The sequence below is a fragment of the Littorina saxatilis genome, linkage group LG12 (genome assembly GCF_037325665.1).
Source record: "Littorina saxatilis isolate snail1 linkage group LG12, US_GU_Lsax_2.0, whole genome shotgun sequence".
In the NCBI taxonomy this organism is placed as follows: Eukaryota; Metazoa; Mollusca; class Gastropoda; order Littorinimorpha; family Littorinidae; genus Littorina; species Littorina saxatilis.
In genome coordinates, this window is record NC_090256.1 from 69,059,957 (window position 1) to 69,079,956 (window position 20,000).

General features: G+C 40.6%; 1 protein-coding gene and 2 long non-coding RNA genes across 5 annotated transcripts in view; 2 read left to right on the forward strand and 1 right to left on the reverse strand.

Annotated features, from left to right (window-relative positions):
* LOC138982653 (protein FAM53A-like) overlaps nt 1–20,000 on the forward strand; it is a 145,026-nt gene that overhangs the window by 113,027 nt on the left and 11,999 nt on the right. The gene's annotated exons all lie outside the window — the stretch shown is intronic.
* Nucleotides 4,203–6,126, reverse strand: LOC138982661 (uncharacterized). Its single transcript, XR_011460921.1, has 2 exons — nt 5,927–6,126; nt 4,203–5,407 (listed from the first exon to the last, which is right to left on the reverse strand). It is a non-coding gene; the product is annotated as an uncharacterized lncRNA (long non-coding RNA).
* On the forward strand, nt 6,205–8,380 carry LOC138982660 (uncharacterized). The gene is made up of 3 exons (XR_011460920.1): nt 6,205–6,361; nt 6,921–7,018; nt 7,744–8,380. It is a non-coding gene; the product is annotated as an uncharacterized lncRNA (long non-coding RNA).

A 20,000-nucleotide genomic window follows, 5' to 3' on the forward strand; every position in this document is an offset into this window, starting at 1 on the left:
TAAATCTGTGACGTCGGAGAGTGTTGACTCCGCCCTTTTCTTTGAACAAGATCCCCATTGAAATGTTTGTTTACAAATATCTTCTTTATTATGGAGAATTAACCTTATCTAAGTGCATAGGGCGGTAAATGTGTGAAAACCAGCTGTGTGAACAAAAAATCTGACACCGTAACTCATGCTTAACTGAGATATTAAAGAAACGAAAAGGCTATTCTGCCGGTACCGGCAACGTAGCCTGTAGGCTACGTTGCCGGTACTGGCAAAATAACGATATGTTACGGTAGAGGCTATTTTGCCGGTAGAGGCTCTCTCTCTCTCTCTCTCTCTCTCTCTCTCTCTCTCTCTCTCTCTCTCTCTCTCTCTCTCTCTCTCTCTCTCTCTCTCTCTCTCTCTCTTTCTCTTTCTCTCATTCTTCTACAAACAATTGGAGCGTGCAGGCCATGTCGTACTCCAAGAGGATAACGGGCACTTTTCCGTGACCAGTTCAGAAGGGGAAATCTGCGTGACGCCAATATCCTGTGATTGTACTTTCTACAAGTCCATGTCGCTACCGTGTCGACATATCTTCGCTGTGAGAAAGTTATGCGGTCGTGATTTATTCGACACTGAATTGATTGCCTAGCGGTGGACACTTGAATACTACAAACGCGGCCATTGATTCTTTCAGGCACTTTCTGACATTGTTGAAGAACGACTACCTGTGACAGTCGAAACGACGCCTCGTCCACGCATTGTCACAGCAAACAACCGATACCGGCGAGCCCTCCAGACAACAATTGGCTTCTTTAGCTGCAGAAAACAACTTTGATTTCCAAGAGAAATTGAGCGTGTTAGATTCTGTTGTAAAAATGTGGGGATCTGGAAAACATGTAGCGGTTGTGGAACTAGTGTATGATATGACAGTCGCCCAAAACCCACCACCACCAACAACAACACCACAGTCTGACGAGGAGGGTTCATCCGCACCAAGGCCTACGACGTCTCACGAGGATGGTTCATTTGCACCAAGGCCTACGACGTCTCACGAGGATGGTTCATTTGCACCAAGGCCTACGACGTCTCAAGAGGATGGTTCAGTCGCACCAATGCCTACGACGTCTCATGTAGCGGTTGTGGAACTAGTGTATGATATGACAGCCGCCCCAAACCCACTACCACCAACAACAACACCACAGCCGTCCAACACGTCTACTCGGCTGTACGGTCTTCTCTCCGTACTGTGTGTGCACTATGTGACGATGACTTGTTGAATACTCAATCTATTTCATGTGATTCATGTCTCAGATCCCTCCATCTGCAATACGCTGGAAAACGCTCAAGACCAAAAACCAGGTTCATGGTGCAGGAACTGCTATGAATGACACACACACACACACACACACACACACACACTCACACACACACACACTCACACACACACACACACACACACACTCACACACACACACACACACACACACACACACACACACTCACACACACACACACACAACACACACACACACACACACACACACACACACACACACACACACACACACACACACACACACATAGAGACAGAGAGTCAGCGACAATGATCATAGAGAGAGAGATGTGACGATGACTTGTTGTATATTCAACGTCCGTATATTCAATCTATTTCATGTGATTCATGACACACACATCGAGACTTGTGTATTGCCTTTGTGAGATGGAGAATCCGACTAGACGTTTCACTTTACTAGCTTCAGCAGCGTCCAACCGGCAAAATAGCCTCTACCGTAACATATCGTTATTTTGCCGGTACCGGCAACGTAGCCTGTAGGCTACGTTGCCGGTACCGGCAAAATAGCCATTGCCTTAAAGAAAATGTAGGAGCAGTATTTGTCCGTTGCCTGCAAGAGGTTTGAAATGATTTGCCAACGCAGAAGGTCAGGCTCCTTATATACTCCTGCCGGGCCTTTAAAACAGCACTTGCACCCAGTTGATGGCGATCTGTAGTGCACAGACATTACATGACTTAGAACAGCACTTGCACCCAGTTGATGGCGATCTGTAGTGCACGACATTACATGACTTCTTAGTATTTTCCCCTCCTGAGTTGTGTGGCGAGTGAAGCAAAGATCTTGTAGTAGCCTACAAGATCTTTGATTGAAGTCACGCGAGACTTCTGAGTGTTTTCCCCTCTTGTGTTGTGTGGCGATTGAAGTCACGCGAGACCCCCGCATCTAGCCCTCACATTATGAAAGAAAAACAGAAAGCCACTTTGGTAGCGCCGTTCAAGTGGTGACGTTGACTATTTCCCCACACGCACAAGAGTCTGTCGAATTAGACTCGTTTCAAGGGAGACGACGCGTCGTGTTGTCTCAGTCCTTTGACCGTTGGTTCGTCGATACAAGAAACACGGGTAACTCGTCAGTTGATGCAATCACAGAACCGGTCTTAGTGCACTCATCGGGTCCCTGGTTCCTTTGAAGCATACCACCTCAGGACCTTGGCTAATACACCCTGGGACCGTGTCTAATAAAAGAGCTCTGTCGAAGAATCTTGAAGTCACTTTCGCGTTCTTTGATCTCCCACTTTAACATTGAGATTGTGTTTTGACCGAGACCAACGGTGTTTTTCTTCCTCCCACTTGGTGAAACTTGGTGAAATTCGATAGTCACATGTGGTGTTTGTGCCCACCGGATCCTCTGCTTTGTTGTCGGAAGCAACGGTGTGTTTTCCTTGCTCACTCACGACGCCTAAGGGGAAATAACTAGTACCAAGAGAAACAACAACCGGCACCACGGGAGGTCATTGATACAGGAAGATGAGGGGTTTGAAACGTGTGGTTGGACATCTTGTTTCGTTGTTTGTGGATGTTGTAACCTCCATCCTGGTCATTGATACAGGAAGATGAGGGGTTTGAAACGTGTGGTTGGACATCTTGTTTCGTTGTTTGTGGATGTTCCCAGCCAGCACCCCGATATCGGTCCGATATCGGACCGATATCGGATACGATATCGGGTCGATATCGGATTCCGATATCGGACCGATATTGGATTGCAAATCGGGTCGATATCGGACCGATATCGGATTACGACATCGGACCGATATCGGTCCGATATCGACCCGATATCGACCCGATATAGAGAATTGGTATCGGCCTCATATCAGATCCCGATATCGGCGCGATATCAAATCCCGATGTCAGATTGCAAATTGGGTTGATACCGGGTCGATATCGGATTACGACATTGGTCCGATATCGGTCCGATATTGGTACGATATAGAGAATCGATATCGGCTTAATATCGGATCCCGATATCAGATCCCGATATCAGATTGCAAATCGGGTCGATATCGGACCGATATTGGATTACGACATCGGACCAATATCGGTCCGATATCGGTCCGATATCGACCCGATATAGAGAATCGGTATCGGCCTCATATCAGATCCCAATATCGGCGCGATATCAAATCCCGATGTCAGATTGCAAATTGGGTTGATACCGGGTCGATATCGGATTACGACATTGGTCCGATATCGGTCCGATATCGGTACGATATAGAGAATCGATATCGGCTTAATATCGGATCCCGATATCAGATCCCGATATCAGATTGCAAATCGGGTCGATATCATTTTGATATCGGATCCCGATATCGGACCGATATCGGATCCCGATATCGGACCGATATCGGATTGCAAATCGGGACGATATCGGGTCGATATCGGATTCCGACATTGAACTAATATTGGTCCGATATCGGTACGATATAGAGAATTGATATCGGCCTAACATCGGGAACCAATAATGGACCGATATCGGGAACCGATAAGGGTGGTGCCCTTCTATGGTGCCCTGGTGGTGCCCTTCCGTCAATTCCTTCAAGTTTCAGCTTTGCAACCATACTTCCCCCGGAACCTGAAAACTTTTGTTTCCTGGAAGCTGCCCGCAGAGTCGATGAAGCAAAACCAGCGAATAGTTGGCATTAATTATCTGATCATCTTTGAACCTCTGACTTTACTTCTTGACTAATGAAAACATGCTTCATGCTTGGCAATTGCTTTCGCACTTGTTCGTCTTTGACCTGCACTAAAACTTGCTGTAATCCGTAAATATTAGATTTCTGGCCCAAGAACAGAAGAAAATTTAAAAGGAGACAGAAATGATAAGATGAAGTAGTTGATAAACATTGTCACACAAGTACAAATGAAAGTGAGTCAAAGGCAGAATGAGAATAATTTAATAACCAACTGTATCATTGAAAACACATAAGTTACCAATGCAACATAAACAAATTACAACTATCAATTAAAATTCAACAGTTAATACAATTAATAACTGACCTTGTGATAAGATAACTCATCCACTGAAATGTCATCCACTCTGCTGCCAAAGGACGGGCTTGAACCCATGACTCACAGCACTGCAGAGCAGACCACTAACCAATGGGTCCCCACCGAATAATTATGGAGTGTCACGATTCATGTGACCCATCAAAGTCAAAGTATTTAATTCCATAAGGCGATAGCCCCCTTGGAATAGGGAAATAACAATAACTTCACAAAACGCATGAATCAAATGAACACAAAGGAGACGAGAAAATCGTCGCAAACGGATAACCAGTTATGAAATCAATTATAACTAAATAAGTCTTTCGATTTGCAACAAACAACGGACTGGTCACGCAACGGTTCTGTCCAGTCATGATAATCAAAACAAATGATTGTTACGCTCCAATTCTTCACAAGGGTGGAGAACGGGAAATGTTCAGACCATCTCTTTTATCCTCACGGTGCTTTCCTCGCTCATCCTCTGTAACATATCAGCTAGGTTAGACCATTGATGTTCTTTGTCTCCGTCATATCTGGCATCGTCTGTCACCTTCCGCCTATTAGCGTCACTCGCAACAACATCACTCCGCACCATACAGCCTGAATCTGACACTGTCAGCTGCGATTGAAAGTTGGAGACACACAACGTAGCACCACCGACGCACTTTTTCATGGCCGCCTTTGTCGAACTTCAAAAACGCAGTATCGCCATTGTTCAGTCGCCACAACAGTCGGTATTGAACGATGTCAGCCCACTCTCCGACAAAATTGCACATAGCATTTGTTCCAAAACAGTAGGCCTAGGGAATCCTTGCAGAGGCATTATATCATATATATGTAGAGGCATTATATCATGTAGAGGCAAAATAACACAAAATGAAGAGAGAGTGAATCCGAGAGGCGTGTTCCTTGCTGGCTGTCAGCACATTAGCACTAATTTTATTTACCATCTTCATCTTAGTCCTCGTCCTCGTTTTCTGTGTTGATCTTCGACATCCTCCCACCATGTAGACGATCCGACAATCCTGTCAACCACTTCGCAAGCACCTGTTCGAATTGCTTGTTGTCGGTTTGAATATGGCGCTTCCTCACGGCCAGCTGCAGTAAAAAGATTAACCGTTATGAGTATGACGCAACAAGATGATCATATAAAATGTTGACATTGTATGAACATGTTTGTGCTTTCATAAGGAGACATGCTGTCTGCAAAACCTCCCTCACCTTTCATTTGTTCTTCACCATTTCTTCCATCACTGGCAGATTTATTTGTCTACATTCAATGTGTGTGTGTGTGTGTGTGTGTGTGTGTGTGTGTGTGTGTAGACAGGTATTTTTATAAATCTGAAAGAATAAAAACTGTTTATTATGCACAACAGAACCATAAAAGGATTCTTAGTTAAAATCACCATTTTATTTTTACAACAACAATAAAGAAAATCAGCAACCACCTGAACACACACAGTGACACAAACACACACAGTGACACACACACACACCTAAGAAACAAACACACTTTTTAGTCTCATATATTCCAAGAGAAAAAATACATCAAGTCTCAATAATTAGCAAAACTATCTTCCAACGAATCCAAGTTCCATAGGCATAGGCGATACTCACTCAACGTTTTACGTGATGCATGATGATCGACTGTTTGGAAGACTCTTGAAACCAGTCCAGTTCTGTCTTCCTCCTTCTGTCTTAGTATTGGACTGTCCAGTCAGGATCGTTTCTGATGTTGTATAACATAGTGCTCTAGCAACTGCCAGTTTTCAATCTTCCCAACGCATTTCGCCATTTGTTTACTCAGTAACTGCCGGACAAGTAATTCTGAGTGACCTCCCGTCGGGCCGCCAAGGGACATTACTCTCGGACTTTTCTCTGTCGAATCGAACTCAAGAAAGTTTCTACTGTATTTTTACCGTTTTTAACACTCCTGCAACTTCAAAGCCAGTGTGTCTGCTGATATAAGATAACATGCTGCACTTCAGCATATATCAGGACTACACAATACAGATCTTATGACGCTGAGCGAATGGCAAATGGAACTTTCAGGTAATGTTACTTCACTGTGTGACTTGTGTTGTAAATAATCATATTCATAAGTTCAGAATCCGTTGGCATTGTGATTGTTGACTTATTTTTGATAAGAGTCACCAATATCAAAGCAATATCATGCATAACGATTGGAAAGGTGAATTTATCTCTCTTTCTCTTTCTTTCCTGCCTTCTGTCTTTCTAGTTTCTTGCTCTGTCTGTCTTTCTCAGTTTCAGTCTCTCTGTCTGTTTCTCTCTCCCTGTCTGTCTATCTGTCTGTCTGTCTGTCTCTCTCTCTCTCTCTCTCTCTCTCTCTCTCTCTCTCTCTCTCTCTCTCTCTCTCTCTCTCACTGATATTTTATTTCTCTCTGTCAATCTGATAATTGCCACACATTTTCACACATTTGTTCAATCTCACAGCTTCTGGTCTAATCCATTACTGTACAGTAACATTTATAAGAGATCTCAGAGAGTTATTTTCGAAAATCGTCTTTTCAAAGACACTTAAAACAAGTTTTGATTGACCACTGTTCTCTACTGTAATGCAACTCACACATCATCAATGCTTTCATTGCAGGGTGGGAGGAATTACCATGAGGATACCAGAAAGCATTCACAGGGATGTAAACTACAAGTTACAACCCTGACAAGTGACATTCTGGCTTTTGAGGCCAAGTAAGTGTGTGTGTGTGTGTGTGTGTGTGTGTGTGTGTGTGTGTGTGTGTGTGTGTGTGTGTGTGTGTGTGTGTGTGTGTGTGTGTGTGTGTGTGTGTGTGTTTGCAGGTAAAATCCACGTTAACGCTTGATGAATGTTCCAGCAGTCATATTATATTTATAACTGAAAATCATTTATGAGAGAAGGCAGTGTTGTTGTCAGGCTTCGGTCTGGGGTCATTAATACATGCTTATGACACATTGTTCTAAATCTTGGCTGGTCGACCATCACATCAATTTCGACATAAAGAACTATAACAGGTCTTCTGACAGAACAATTTGTTGTAGCCGGGACATCTGGACCTATACATATTTTTAGTCCAGGTCCAACTGACATATTATTATCTTACTCTTACTCAGTCTTAGTCTTGGAAAAAACTTTGGGAAGGTGTTCTGTGTGTGTTGGGGGGAGGAGGGGGGTTGTTATCCATGCCAGGCAGCATTGACTAAGAGCATTTCATTCAAACACAGAAGAATGCTATCAAAGTTAGCATATATATATACACACAAGTAAATTCAACAAATATTGGCATAATGCAAAGACAATGTAAACCTTATTTACCTTCAGTTCTATATTTAGTAAAGAGCATTAACAAAGAAGACATAATTATAGTGTTTACACTGAAGTTCTCAAATCACACTGAATTCTTTATGTTTTAAGATTGTTGCATTCTCTGTCTTTGCAGGTGTCATAGCATTTGGAGCAGATCTTCAAAGTCTCCTATTGCAGACATGCCATCGTCTGCACTGGTTGTATCAACAACTTTTTCCAAGGCTGGTGCTGCAGATTTAACAAGTATATATATCGTCTGCTGCAAACTCAACATTAACAACTTCTCTGTCTGCTCCTGCTTCGAATTCAACAATTCTTGTTGTCTGGTGCTGCTGCAAAGTGAATGACTTCTTCGTTTGCTGCTGCAGGTTTAACAAGTATATCGTCTGCTGCAAATTCAACAACTTCTTTGTCTGCAGATGACGCTACAAATTCAACAACTTCTGTGTCTGCTCCTGCTTCAAATTCAACAATTCTTTTTATCTGCTGCTGCAAAGTGAATGACTTCTTCCTCTGCTGGTGGTGTTGCAAATAACCTCATCTTTCCTTGTGTCTCTGGCATCATTCGGATACATGTACAAGATACCTAGCTGTGCGAAGACTATTTTTTTTAAACCCAAAAGATGGAATAGAATTGGTAAATTTCTAGGTACAGAACCTAAAAGTGGGATACATGTATCCAAACTCACTTCCAGAAACTTTAGAACTGATTCAACTTCCGACATTTTTATCATGGTTTTATCGTGTGTGTTTTTTTAAATGTACAGTATATATCATGGAAATGATGAATAAATGTTTAGAACATATTCTCACAACATATTTCTAATGGTTTTATTTATTTGTCTTTTGTTTTGTTTCATGTTAGCATGCACACTTCCTTCTTCTTCTTCTTCTGGATTCGTGGGATGAAACTCCCACGTACACTCGTGTTTTTGCACGAGTGGAATTTTACGTGTATGACCGTTTTTATCCCGCCATTAAGGCAGCCATACGCCGCTTTCGGAGGAAGCATGCTGGGTATTTTTGTGTTTCTATAAATAACCCACCGAACTCTGACATGGATTACAGGATCTTTTCCGTGCGCACTTGGTCTTGCGAGATATCCGGTCAAATATGATTTAGGACTTCTTGAATTTAAGTACATATATATATAACATTACAACATCAGCAGACACAAACGACTAAGCTAAATTATCTTCAAATAAGAATAAAATTAAAAAACCAACCCCCCCCAAAAAAAAATATTACTGATAAAATGTTTAATTATATTTTTTGTGTGGTTCTTTTTATGTTTGCACTCAACATAAAAAACACACGTTTGAATAACTTGAATCTAACCATTATATTGTGCTTTTTATTTGGTAAAATTGACATTAGCCGTAAACGAAAATTAACTTTAATTTAACTTTATATTATGGTTTTGTTTTAATGAACGTTAATTTAATGTTAATTTAACGTTAAATTAACGTAAAAAGTGAACGTTTATCTCATGAGCAAACTTGGAATCCAATATCGGACCGATATCGGGCAGATATGGGATATCTTGGTCTGAGGGAAAACAAAATTCTAATAAAAAGTTTAATTATAGTTTTATTTTGGTTCTTTGTATCGGACCTATATCCAATATTGGCCCAATGTCGTAATCCTATATCGACCCGATTTGAAATCCGATATCGGTCCAATATCGGGATCCGATATCGACCCGATATCGTATCCCGATATCGGTCCGATATCGGTCCGATATCGGGGTGCTGGCTGGATATCTCGGACCAAGATATCCGATATCTGCCTGATATCGGTCGGATATTGGATTCCAAGTTTGCTCATCGGATTAACGTTAAATTAACGTCAACTTTATTGGCCCAATGTCGGAATCCAATATCGGTCCGATATCGACCCGATATCGTATCCGATATTGGTCTGATATCGGGCCAATATTGGTGTGATGGATGGGATTGTATTGGCGATGATGTGAAAACTTGGAATCCAATATCGGACCGATATCAGAATATCTTGGTCTGAGGAAAAAATAAAAAATCGCAATAAAAAGTTTAATTATAGTTTTATTTTGGTTCTTTTTATTTTCACACTCAACGTAAAAAAACACATGTTTAAATAATGTGAATCTAACCATTATATTATGCTTTTTGACTCACATGCGTAGCAAAAGTGAGTCTATGTACTCACCCGAGTCGTCCGTCCGTCCGTCCGGACGTCCGTCCGTCCGTCCGGAAAACTTTAACGTTGGATATTTCTTGGACACTATTCAGTCTATCAGTACCAAATTTGGCAAGATAGTGTATGATGACAAGGCCCCAAAAAACATACATAGCATCTTGACCTTGCTTCAAGGTCAAGGTCGCAGGGGCCATAAATGTTGTCTAAACAACAGCTATTTTTCTCATTTTTCCCATTTTCTCTGAAGTTTTTGAGATTCAATACCTCACCTATATATGATATATAGGGCAAAGTAAGCCCCATCTTTTGATACCAGTTTGGTTTACCTTGCTTCAAGGTCAAGGTCACAGGAGCTCTTCAAAGTTGGATTGTATACATATTTTGAAGTGACCTTGACCCTGAACTATGGAAGATAACTGTTTCAAACTTAAAAATTATGTGGGGCACATGTTATGCTTTCATCATGAGACACATTTGGTCACATATGATCAAGGTCAAGGTCACTTTGACCCTTATGAAATGTGACCAAAATAAGGTAGTGAACCACTAAAAGTGACCATATCTCATGGTAGAAAGAGCCAATAAGCACCATTGTACTTCCTATGTCTTGAATTAACAGCTGTGTTGCATGACCTTGGATGACCTTGACCTTGGGTCAAGGTCACATGTATTTTGGTAGGAAAAATGTGTAAAGCATGCGAGTCGTATGGGCTTTGCCCTTCTTGTTATTTGGTAAAACTGACATTAGCCGTAAACATAAAATTAACTTTAATTTAACGTTATATCCGATATCGGTCCGATATCGGTCCGATATCGGATTCCAAGTTTGCTCATCAGATTAACATTAAATTAATGTTAACTTAATTAACGTAAAAAGTTAACATTAATTTAATGTTAATCTGCTGAGCAAACTTGGAATCCGATATCGGTCCGATATCGGTCCGATATCAGATTCCAAGTTTGCTCGTCAGATTAACATTAAATTAATGTTAACTTAATTAACGTAAAAAGTTAACATTAATTTAATGTTAATCTGATGAGCAAACTTGGAATCCGATATCGGTCCGATATCGGTCCGATATCGGTCCGATATCGGATTCCAAGTTTGCTCATCAGATTATCATTAAATTAATGTTAACTTAATTAACGTAAAAAGTTAACATTAATTTAACGTTAATCTGATGAGCAAACTTGGAATCCAATATCGGACCGATATCGGACCGATATCGGATATCTTGGTCCGAGATATCCGGTCAAATCCGATATCGGTCCGATATCGGATTCCAAGTTTGCTCATCAGATTAACATTAAATTAATGTTAACTTAATTAACGTAAAAAGTTAACATTAATTTAATGTTAATCTGATGAGCAAACTTGGAATCCGATATCGGTCCGATATCGGTCCGATATCGGATTCCAAGTTTGCTCATCAGATTATCATTAAATTAATGTTAACTTAATTAACGTAAAAAGTTAACATTAATTTAACGTTAATCTGATGAGCAAACTTGGAATCCAATATCGGACCGATATCGGACCGATATCGGATATCTTGGTCCGAGATATCCGGTCAAATCCGATATCGGACCGATATCGACCCGATATCGTGTGCTGACTGGGTTGTAACTTACATCCTGGTCTGCGAATGGAACACACATATTGTGTGAAGAGCTGTGTCCCTACCCCCTAGTCTAAACGCCAGACCGCCTCCTGTTTGATCGGGTTACCCCCCCTTATCACATTCTTTGAGATTCGCTCCCTTGAGGTGTGTTTTAGTTGTGTAGGCCGTTGTCCGCAATCTTTAAATAGAAGAAGCACTTCGTCGGATATGTCATACTCCGTGTATTGTGTTTGTATTTAACTCATTCGCTGCGTGTCGGAACTGGAATTCCGACACCTGTGTTTAGTGTTGGCCGCGTGCCGGTACTTGAGTTCCGACGGATATCACGAATTTTTAACGGTGTAAACGGCCCTGCTGACCAAGGGAAACAACCCCTGCAATGAACTTCTATCTGTCTACAGTGGAACCATTCACTGTAAAGAGTTCCTTCCCTTCAATTGTTGGGATTAATTTGATTTTGTTGACGGTGTGCGACCCACGTGTTTTGACTTTTCCAAGATGGCGGATCGTTCTGCTGACAAGACGTAGTAACTTGAAAAGAGTGCTAGAACTTGTTATTCAGTACGGTTCTGATCTTGACCTTAGTGATGATGATAGTGGAGATGATATTTTAGATTCTGGTGACGAGTTTGTGCCAATGGACGATCATTTGGGTGATGATTCGGGCAATGAAAGTGTCGATCATGACATTGTGTATGATGAACCCATGACGTAGAAAGTTGTTTGTCTTTTGCTTCAAAGAGGTAGTTTGACTGGATGTGAAGACAACAAAAGGTATGTTCTTTCAAATGTTTCATATATTTTGTAAAAGAGCAAGTTTCAAACTTTGCAAAAATGTAAGGTAGGTAAGGTTATTTTGTGTTGTTGATTTTTATTATTTTTTTAAAAATGGGTCAAAATCGTGCGATTTGAGGGAACACAGGGAAATTTAACAATTTAGACGCGCCTCGATTATGGTTGACACTCACCAGTTCAAGTCTATTTAACAGTAATTTTTGTTTCTGATTCACCAGCAACACTGATTCACCAGCAACACTCTTGACATTTGAAACAGTGCATATCAGCTTGATTTTGTGAGAAAAAGTACTGCAACAGTGAGTTACTAGTGTTTCATTCAAGAACAAAAAAGTTTGGTTTTTTTGCTTCAAATTGAATATTTTGCCTGGATATGAAGACAACAAAAGGTATGTACTTTCAAATGTTTCATATATTTTCTAAAAGAGTAAGTTCCAAACTTTGCAAAAGAGACTGTGCCAAAAGGTCAGGTGTCATGTCTACTGTCCCGAATGACACACGATTGCTGACATTTCACCATTGCCAACAGAATAAACAAATAAGAAATAGGTAGAAAATGAATGTGAAAACTGACTTTAATTGTTGATCAGTATTTTCTATACCACTAACAAATAATCTACTTGCACATAGCTGTTTGGCAAATGTATGTTGCATGGGACACACTGACATGAAAGTGGAAGATGTTTTTCCCTCTAGAGAAACTACATATCAAGTTACACTTTTTGTGCTCTTCCATTCCAGTTGGCAATCAATTGTTAACGCATGTTATTAGAAAAAATAGAACGAAAACAGATTAGATAGAATGAAAAATGTACTGGTGATGTCATTTGGGACATACTGACATGAAAACGTCACCTTTTGGCACAGTCTCAAAAACATAAAGGTATATCTTGTGTTGTTGATTTTTAATAATTTTTTCAAAATGGCTCTAAATCGCGCGCTGGCAGGGAACACAGGGGAAATTTAGACGCGCCTTAAATAAAATTTAAAAAATAAAGGGGACGTGTTTTTTAAATTTTTATTTGGCCTTTTTTGGGTAATTATCATAGCGAGACATATGCGCTTTTCCATTGGCTACTTCAAAGAAATTGTAAAGTACAACAGTGAGAGTGGCTGTAACGGGAAGTAATGATCCCTTAAGACTGGCTGTGACGGGAAGTAATTCTTCTTCTTCTTCGTTCATGGGCTTAGACTCACACGTTCTCTCATGTTTTTAGCACGAGTGGATTTTTACGTGTATGACCGTTTTTACCCCGCCATTCAGGCAGCATACGCCGATTTCGGGGGAGGCATGCTGGGTATTTTCATGTTTCTATAACCCACCGAACTCTTGACATGGATTACAGGATCTTTTCCGTGCGCACTTGGTCTTGTGCTTGCGTGTACACACGAAGGGGGTTAAGTCACTAGCAGGTCTGCACATAAGTTGACCTGAGAGATTGGAAAAATCTCCACGCTTAACCCACCAGGCGGCAGCGACCGGGATTCGAACTCACGACCTCCCTATTAGGAGGCCGACGTCTTACCACCACGCCACTGCGCCCGTCACGGGAAGTAATGATCCTTTAAGAGTGGCTGTAACGGGAAGTAATGATCCTTTAAGAGTGGTTGTAACGGGAAGTAATGATCCTTTAAGAGTGGCTGTAACGGGAATGAATGTTCCTTTAAGAGTGGTTGTAACGGAAAGTAATGATCCTTTAAGAGTGGCTGTAACTGGAAGTAATGATCCTTTAAGAGTGGTTGTAACGGAAAGTAATGATCCTTTAAGAGTGGCTGTAACGGGAAGTAATGATCCTTTAAGAGTGGTTGTAACGGGAAGTAATGACCCTTTAAGAGTGGTTGTAACGGGAATGAATGTTCTTTTAAGAGTGGCTGTAACGGGAATGAATGTTCCTTTAAGAGTGGCTGTAACGGGAATGAATGTTCCTTTAAGAGTGGTTGCCCACTGTGTCAGGCTTATCATAGTGACCTAAACAGGTGTGGTGATTGGTGAGGGGGGGGGGGGGGGGGGGTAAGGAAATGGATCAAGAAGTTATCAGTGCAAGTTCCTGACACCAGGTTCTCGCTCCTTATCTCGCTGTGAGAATGCAGTCCTTGCACACTGGTTGAGGTGCACACGCTGTGCTCAGCACGTTTAGCAAGGTGTTTTGTAAGGGTCTTTTGTAAACCAAGTATTTGCATAATGTATTACTTGCGTGTGCCAGTGATTGTGTGTGTGTGTGTGTGAGTGTTTAGGGGAAAATAAGAGATCCATACAACCAGTACACCAGTCTGAGGTAAAGCAGAGGGAGAGACTCAGACTCAGACTCAGACTCAGAACTTTATTACAAAAGGATAAAGGTTTTAGGCAAAGCCTATTCTTCCAACCTGTCCTTTATACAACACATAAAGACAGACGGACATAAAAAATAAAACTTCAATCAGAAAAGATACAGAATTACATTGTATGGATTGCAACACGATGTGCATTTAAGGAATTATATAAGGAGAACTCAAAAAATACAAAATTACATTGACATATTTAAACCTTTCATTTTGAGAATTAAGTTGCTCAAATCAGCTACACATCCGTTAACACTAGTACAAAATGTTCAACAAAATAACAATCGAACAAGACATTTCATTCACGAATGATGTGTGAACGTGACTGTTTCTTAAAGCCATATGTACTCGATGACTATACACGCTAATTGCTTTACCAACAGCTGGAGACAGACTAAATTAAGTTCCCTGCAAAATATTGTGGTCTAGGACCCCTTAAATGTTGAGATATTTGAATTTTCATTGAGTCACTTGAGAAAAAGTGACTCTATGTAATCGGTCAGTGTTAGTCTGTCCGGCCGGCCGGCCGGCCGGCCGGCCGTCCGGCCGTCCGTAGACACCACCTTAACGTTGGACTTTTCTCGGAAACTATCAAAGCGATCGGGCTCATATTTTGTTTAGTCGTGACCTCCAATGACCTCTACACTTTAACGATGGTTTCGTTGACCTTTGACCTTTTTCAAGGTCACAGGTCAGCGTCAAAGGAAAAATTAGACATTTTATATCTTTGATAAAGTTCATCGGATGTGATTGAAACTTTGTAGGATTATTCTTTACATCAAAGTATTTACATCTGTAGCCTTTTACGAACGTTATCAGAAAAACAAGGGAGATAACTAGCCTTTTCTGTTCGGCAACACACAACTTAACGTTGGGCTTTTCTCGGAAACTATAAAAGTGACCGGGCTCAAATTTTATGTGAACGTGACTCATTGTGTTGTGAATAGCAATTTCTTCCTGTCCATCTGATGCCTCATATAATATTCAGAACTGCGAAAGTGACTCGATCGAGCGTTTGCTCTTCTTGTTTTGATCTGGATCGTCCTATTTATAGATTTGGCAACACATGTAACGTTGATGCAAGGGAGAGAACACCGCGGCTTTGTTGACATCCTCACTTTTTCAGAGGCTAGAACAAGCTGTAATGCATGTATTATGGTCCGCGCATGGTGACGTATCGTCATTATATGGTCTTATGGTGCGTTTGACATCGATTGTGGGCAAACTACACTTTGTAAACACGGGAGTGCGTTAGTATGCCTTTAAACATTTTCACTGAAGTTGCATTTCTTATCTGTTGGGGGAAGGAGTTCCAGAGAAAAGCTCCCGAGAAGGCTAAGCTCGATTTGTAGAGGTCTATGCGAGGTATAGGAGGGATGATTTTTTGGGACCCATATCTTTTTGTGGCATGTTTGAAATGTGATGAGAGAGAGAGAGAAAGACAGAGAGAGAGAGAGAGGGGGGGGGCTGAGAAAGGGAGCGGGAAAGGGGATAGAGAGAGAGAGGGGGGATTACCTGATTGAACGTTTGTTTGGAATTAAGCTTAGAAAAGCCATGGTAAAAGTTCAACACGTATCCGAACACTATTGCTGAGATAATGCTAGTACAGTACTAGTCGCAATTGAGCGTTATCTAAGGGTCAGCGTAACTCACGAAACTGGGAACGCTGCCGATAATGTATTGGAGGGAAAGTGTGTGTGTGTGTGCGTGTGTGTGTGTGTGTGTGTGTGTGTGTGTGTGTGTGTGTGTCCATGGTATGCATTATATCACCACGTTATGGTATGCATTATATCACCACGTCATGGTATGCATTATATCACCACGTCATAGTATGCATTATATCAACACGTCATGGTATGCATTATATCACCACGTCATGGTATGCATTATATCAACACGTCATGGTATGCATTATATCAACACATCATTTTTTTTTTTTTTTTGTTTTTTTTTAAATTTGCCAAGCACATCATTGTGGGGCTTTTAATCAAAAAATATTCAAGCATCCGTCTACAACGTATCCTCATTCATCCTTCAACATTTACACAATACTGAAATATCTCAATGCTAATTCATATCCTAACATCACATTCAAATCAATAGGTCTACCATATCTATACTTACTGATACACATTTTTGAAATGAGCAAAATATGATTAATAATTTTGTTTATGGGGGTTTGCACTTCTGGAGAGTATCCAAACAATACATCTTTTTCTGTTAATATAATATTTTCTCCCGTATTAACAAATATACATCTTCTAACATTTTCCCAAAACAATTTCATTTTACTACATTTCCAAAAGAAGTGTTCAATATAATCAATTTCATTACAAAGACTACATAAACTATTTTCTTTTAACTTCATTTTATGCAATAAAATATTTGTGGGATAAATATTATGTAAAATTTTCCATTGGAGTAACTTTAATCTTTCTTCGCTTGTACATGCACTTGCCAGGACCCAATACTTTTCGTCAATGCAAATGTTATATTTGTGGGACCAAAATTTTACAGCGCAGGGTTCACTGGCTTTGGATTGCGTTAATATCGCACGAAATTTCTTCGGGGAAGGGTTATTTAGCATGCCCTGAAAACAGGTCGCAGGATGCTCGTCACCCGCGTCTGTGTTGTCCCGCAGTGCTCGCGCGCAGAGGGCCGTGTGCAAAGCGTTGTACTCAAACAGCCTTGTGGCGCTATATCCGACAATGGCACAAATATGTTGAAATGACACAATATTTTCGTCTATCCATACATCACGTACACAATTCACACCGGCTTCAATCCATTTATCAAAACACAACACATTCTTTCTAAAAATAATATCTGCATTATTCCACAAACATTGATCAAGAATACTTTCTTTTTGAACAGGAAATAAATATCTGTTCTCAATCCATATTTTTAAAACTTGTTGCCAAAATTTTGATTTAACTCTGGTCAGACCAATAAACTGTTTTGGTTTGGCAGTTGATTTAAAGCAGCACAGCTGGCTTCCGAGAACCTCATAATAATGTCTTGGGATCAATTGCCAATTTGCAAAATCGGTTTGTTGTAACCTGGCTGCCCAACATAACAAAAAGGATGTCTGCATATCATGCATATTTATCATGTTAATACCGCCTATTTCTATGTTACTACATACAACTGTTCGTTTCACCTTTTCAAAAGCTTTACTATTTGAGTACTTCCGTTTCCACAAAAATTTAAAAAGGATAGTATTTAATCTATCAAGCACTTTTGTCGGTGCAGAGAGTGCCTGCAAAACATATACAAACTGGGATATCAAAAAAGTTTTAATTATACACAATTTACCACTAATGCTTAAATTTCGTTTTGACCACATTCCAACAATTCTTTCAATTCTATCAAACCGTACTGACCAATTCTCTTCAATGTCAGAAGCAGCGATATTGTTTCTAAATATTATACCCAAAATTTTTAACTGTTTTTTCCATCTTATATTACAGTATTGCTCAAGACTGTTCTTCATGGATCCTAGCCACATTGCCTCTGTTTTATTTTCATTCAGATGTAAATTTGAAATACATGAAAACTGTTTTACTATTAACAGTACTTGTTGGAGATCGTGTTTATCTTTAAGGAACATTGTTACGTCGTCTGCATACATTGCCAATTTTAAAATATATTCCAAATTGGTTTTTAAATGAAATGACGGGAATTTTAATCCTTTTATATTCGGGTCACTGCGTATCTTAATGGCTAAAAGTTCAAGGCCAAGGACAAAGGCCATCGGTGAAAAATTACATCCCTGACGAATTCCGGTTAACCTTTGCCGGATGCCGCTTTTGACTACACACTCCCGACGATGCGGGTTTGTCTGAACCCATACATTTGAAAGAGGGTTTTTACCGTTTATTCCTCTAACGACGATGCGGGTTTGTCTGAACCCATACATTTGAAAGAGGGTTTTTATCGTTTATTTCTCTAACGACGGGGTGGGTTCAGGGAAACCCACAGCGCTACTTCAGTGGTTGCATCGAGTTTCTCCCTTCACCGACCTCTTGCAGGGGAGGGAGAGGGGGAGGGAGAGGGGGAGGGAGAGACTGAGAGAGACTGAGAGACTAAGAAAGAGAGAGAGAGAGACTAAGAAAGAGAGAGAGAGAGACTACGAAAGAGAGAGAGAGAGAGAGACTAAGAAAGAGAGAGAGAGACTAAGAAAGAGAGAGAGAGAGACTAAGAAAGAGAGAGAGAGAGTCTAAGAAAGAGAGTGAGAGACTAAGAAAGAGAGAGAGAGACTAAGAAAGAGAGAGAGAGAGACTAAGAAAGAGAGAGAGATACTAAGAGAGAGAGAGACTAAGAAAGATAGAGAGAGAGACAAATAAAGAGAGAGAGAGACAAATAAAGAGAGAGAGAGAGAGACTAAGAAAGAGAGAGAGAGAGACTAAGAAAGAGAGAGAGAGAGAGACTAAGAAAGAGAGAGAGGGAGACTAAGAAAGAGAGAGAGACTAAGAAAGAGAGAGAGAGAGAGACAAAGAAAGAGAGAGACTAAGAAAGAGAGAGAGAGACTAAGAAAGAGAGAGAAAGACTAAGAAAGAGAGAGACTAAGAAAGAGAGAGAGAGAGACTAAAAAAGAGAGAGAGAGACTAAGAAAGAGAGAGAGAGAGACTAAGAGAGAGAAAGAGAGACTAAGAAAGAGAGAGAGACTAAGAGAGAGAGAGACTAAGAAAGAGAGAGAGACTAAGAGAGAGAGAGAGAGACTAAGAAAGAGAGAGAGAGAGAGACTAAGAAAGAGAGAGAGAGACTAAAAAAGAGAGAGAGAGACTAAGAAAGAGAGACTAAGGGAGAGAAAGAGAGACTAAGAAAGAGAGAGAGAGACTAAAAGAGAGAGAGAGAGACTAAGAAAGAGAGAGAGAGAGACTAATAGAGAGAGAGAGAGAGAATAAGAAAGAGAGAGAGAGACTAAGAAAGAGAGAGAGAGAGACTAAGAAAGAGAGAGCGAGAGACTAAGAAAGAGAGAGAGAGAGACTAAGAAAGAGAGAGAGACTAAGAAAGAGAGAGAGAGAGACTAAGAAAGAGAGAGAGAGAGAGACTAAGAAAGAGAGAGAGAGACTAAGAAAGAGAGAGAGAGAGAGAGAGAGACTAAGAAAGAGAGAGAGAGAGACTAAGAAAGAGAGAGAGACTAAGAAAGAGCTAGAGAGAGAGAGACTAAGAAAGAGAGAGAGACTAAGAAAGAGAGAGAGAGACTAAGAAAGAGAGAGAGAGAGACTAAAAAAGAGAGAGAGAGACTAAGAAAGAGAGAGAGAGAGAATAAGAAAGAGAGAGAGAAAGAGAGACTAAGAAAGAGAGAGAGACTAAGAAAGAGAGAGAGACTAAGAAAGAGAGAGAGAGACTAAGAGAGAGAGAGAGACTAAGAAAGAGAGAGAGAGAGACTAAGAAAGAGAGAGAGAGAGACTAAGAAAGAGAGAGAGACTAAGAAAGAGAGAGAGCGAGAGACTAAGAAAGAGAGAGA